Source organism: Crinia signifera, chromosome 2, assembly GCF_055691185.1.
Source record: "Crinia signifera chromosome 2, ASM5569118v1, whole genome shotgun sequence".
Classification (NCBI taxonomy): domain Eukaryota; kingdom Metazoa; phylum Chordata; class Amphibia; order Anura; family Myobatrachidae; genus Crinia; species Crinia signifera.
Window position 1 is genome coordinate 286,447,717 of NC_139218.1, and position 4,727 is coordinate 286,452,443.

A 4,727-nucleotide genomic window follows, 5' to 3' on the forward strand; every position below is an offset into this window, starting at 1 on the left:
GGAGTACTATCTATCATCTATCTATCTATCTATCTATCTATCTATCTATCTATCTATCTATCTATCTATCTATCTATCATCTATCTATCTATCTATCTATCTATCTATCTATTTATCTATCTCTCTATCTATTATAGTATATATGTATAATATTATCTATCTGTCTATCTATCTATCTATCTATCTATCTATCTATCCACCTATCTATATCTATCATTGCTACTTTAAATCAAACTCCATAGTGAGATAGCTGTCCAGCCTGGGCGCAGCCAAATATATTCTACATAAAACTTGCCATGTTAGTACTTGAAATATTCAACATTCCTGACAATAACTTGTCTCTTTAATAAAATGATAAACGGTTATTTGTCTGCATGATGTACAAAGAAAGGGGTTTTACTGGGGGGGGGGGGGGGGATTTCAACTTTGTCTATCAGCAAATGTTAATTCTGTAGGAATGTAAATATTTAGCAATCTATACAACATATGCCAATTATTCTACATATGCATGCTATGGAAAAGCCTACCAATCATACTTCTGTACCTTGTGAAAAAGAATTAGTGATAAGTGTACAGTGCTAGAACTTGGATGGCTAGAATATATCTTCATATTTTAATGTCTGTTCTACAGGGTGATTCTGGGTACCTGCACTGCCATCTGCTCTTGCCTATGATACAGTATATCTGCATAACATATGATGGGTGGGGTCAGCAGGCTTGTTATCCTTATCTGCTGTCTCATCTGGTAAGTATGACTTGGAGGTCACTGTGTAGTTACAGCCTAACTACAGTACATCACTCTACCATCAATGTATGCTCTCTGTATCTGTTTATACCACATTCACATCTCTCATGCATTTACCTGACAATTTAGACTAATGTATTTACTACATCACTAAGGACCAGTTGTATCAAGCTTCAAAAAGCAATAGTGGAGAGTGATAAACAGCCAGCCAATCAGCTGCTAACTACCATGTTACAGTCTGGGTTTGAAAAATGACAGGTAGGAGCTGATTGGCTGGTTGTTTATCACTCTCCAGTTTATCACTTTTTGAAGCTTGCTACATCTGGCCCTTTATAAGTAAATCATTGAGAATAAATTGATCAATGACTTTTGTTTGTCTCTCATAATGCAAAGCATATTAAATATACACAAATTATTTTTAAACATGGTATTTATTTGAATGACCAATTACCTTTCATCTTTCATCTATCTATTGTTAAGACTCACAAACCATTAAAGGGGTAAAACACAGATTGAGTGGATGGATTATTATTATTATTATTATTATTATTATTATTATTATTAATAATAATAATAACTATTATAAAATATACTGTAGTAGTAATAACAATAAAAAAGTAATATTATTATTAATAATAATAATAAAAATAATAATAGTAATAATAATAAAAAAAGTAGTAATAATATTAATAATAATAATAATAATAATAATAATAATAAAGTAGTAATAATAATAATAATAATACCCCTTTCACATCACACTTTTAAAACGGTAAATTGCCGTTTTTTTCCCTTTTTAAAACGTTTAAGCCTGCACTGTGAATGCACCAGAGCCGATTTACCGTTTAAAGTTAACTGGCATTTCGAACCGTGTAAAAAGCAGAGTCCTACACGGTTCCTTGCCGTTTTTTGTGCAATGTGAATGTGTACAATGTGTCTGAAACGGTATTTCAGGCAAACAACACAAGCTACAGAGCAGTGATAGGCTGTCCCCCAGGCAATGTTGACACTCTGGCATGAAACGTGTTCGGGTTGAAACGGTTTGACTGCTATGTTGAATGAGACTTAACCGGTATTTAAAATGGTAATCTGCGGCAATGTTAAGGCTCTGACCCGTTTTAATTACCGTTTTAAAATACCAGTTTTTAAAACGTGTCGGCGATGTGAAAGTGGTATAATGCTGTAGTAGTAGTAATAATAATAATAATAATAATAATAATAATAATAATAGCATTTACTTTCCTTTGGAGCTATATGGTGACTAGTCCAGGCATAAAGAAACATAAACAGCATAACTATAATCTCTATAATTTTATTTCATCTTCACAGCAGATACAAATAATAATACTTATTAGCAGGATATAACATTATTACTTTCCGCATTGACCTACCCAGATATAAATATACATCAGGCAGCCTGATAACACTCTACATGTATGGGAACTATGACAGTAGTGGGAAGCAAACAATAAATAACAATGACAGGTTCTCCCAACCTATAGAACTAACACAGAATTATTCTCGCCTTCAAATGTCAATAGAAGATTATAGGCTACATCACATACAGTAGCTCTTCCAATACATGAAATAGGTGAAATGTATCTGTCTTACAGCATAAAGTGTTTGAAGGGGCATGACAAATGAAACCCAGCAAAACAGTGATTTCCATTGGATCGGTATAGCTCACACAGATAATCGTTCTCCACAGTAATGTTCTGACAGAAATGCTGTTAATAGTGACATAGACAACATAAATAGAGTGTTCTGTGACTGGCAGAGAAGGTGATTTGTCACACTTTAGCTAGCAGTGACCCAGCACCACTGGTGGCCCTGTCACTGCTGCCTGTTCTGTCGCTTCCATATACTTTCAGCTTGTACGTTGGAACACACTGGTTTTCTCTAACACATGCATTACACATAGCACTGTATATTACATATCATAGCCTTTGTGTCCTCATGTTGCCTTCTATTAGTTATGAAGAATGTCATTTTTAAATATATGCAGCAACAGTGGCGTAAGTTCGTCCCAGTTGCCTGGAGGCAAGATAAATATTGGTGCCCCCCAAATGGCTCAATCAATAAGTGAGAAAGGTCATGAGTTTTAATACAGGGTGTCACACTTGTAAAAATAATGTTAGGATGGGGAGTCAGCCACAGAAGCGATATTGACAGCTTTCAATTAACTGTTTCAAACTCGCAGGGGAGGAGAGGAGCCCCCTTGGGAGCAGGAGCCTGGCGGCAGATGACTCCATTGCCTCCCAGAGTTCTGCCTCTGTGCAGCGATAAATGTAGGAAGACACAGGTATTTTTTTGACAGCATGATGATTATTCTATACATTTAAAAGAACTGTGAAAGATTGTGTCTGCACATAGACATTGTCTTTGAGAAATGTACTTCTAGGGACTGTTTATGAACTATGGAGAAAAAAAAAATTCAAAATTTTTATCGTCCAGCATCCTGCAAAAACTACTGGATGCATTTGTATTGCATTTTCACTATTGTATAGCTTAGTGACCTACACAGACACGGGGGGAGATTCTCTAAGAATCTCCGCCCCCCTTCGCCGCCCATCGCATATTTAATTATCGCATATGCTGTAACATATGCGATAATTATAGCAAAGGACAGCTCTTGCGTTAAGAGCTGTCCTTTGCGGTGAGAGTCGCCGGGTCCCAGCAGGTCCCGGCGGCTCTCCCCTCCCTCCCACACCCGGCGCTGCTGCTGCTGCGCCGGGCTCTCCTCCTCCCTGCACCCGGAAGAGGATCAGTGCAGGGAGGAGGTCACAGGTCCGGGCAGCACTGCGCTGTGCTGCCCGGACACAGGTGAGGGGGTGATGCGGGGCGGGGGGGGGGGTCGGCGCGGGGCGGCGGAGGGTTGCGATAGAAGCCCATTGGCTTCTATGGGGCATCGCCAGATTTTTCTGGCGATGCCCCCCGCCGCGGTAAGGCGGGGGGCATCGTCAGAGGCGCAAGGGCACAGCAAAAACCACACTGCAAATCCTACACTTGGTTTTTGCTGTGCCCTTGTCTTTGGACTGATGTTTTTGATGTGACTCCTGAAGATGGTCCCTCATGGGACGGAAATGTTGAGTATCACTTTACCTGTACTATGATGCAAGTTTGATTAAAAATCACAGCAATGTTTTATTTGCAATATTAAGCTGGAGAGTTCTTCCTAATTGTTTCTATATTTATGGACTATATGGTACTTGTTTCCTAGCACGGCCACAATCTGGAGTAATCGTGTCCCTTAATTAAGGGACACGATTACCCCCGTTGGACCCGATTTCTTTTAAAATCAGGTCCATTTTGCCGGCTAGGATACAATATCGCATCGGTCGGGACCATTAACATTGGTCCCGACGCGACCGACGCGATGCCCCCGATATTTCCATAGGCTTCAATGTTAAAAAATATTTTAACATTGAAATCTTGTCGGGAAAGTTAAAATATCGGGGGCATCGCGTCGGTCGGTACCATTAACATTGGTCCCGACGCGATGCCCCCGATTTTTGCATAGGCTTCAATGTTAAAATATTTTTTAACATTGAAATGGTGAAAAATTGTGAAAAAATGTGAAATGGGCCAATATGACCCATTTTACATTATAGATGTCCCCGTCGTCACCCCACGATAGACGCCAACCCGAAGCGTGGCGAGCGCAGCGAGCCCGCGAGGGGCGGCGGTACGCGTCCTCCGACCTTTTCATGCCCTACTATCCACTAGGGCGTGGAGTGAGAATATAATAGTGTGGCGAGCGCAGCGAGCCACCGAGCCCGAAGCGTGGCGAGCGCAGCGAGCCCCGCGAGGGGACGCGGATACCTTCACAGTTATACGCGTCCCCTTGCGGGCTTCACAGGTGTCCGTGGCGACGCGGACACCTGTGAAGCCCGCGAAGGGACGCGTTTACCTGTGAAGGTATCCGCGTCCCCTCGCGGGGCTCGCTGCGCTCGCCACGCTTCGGGCTCGGTGGCTCGCTACG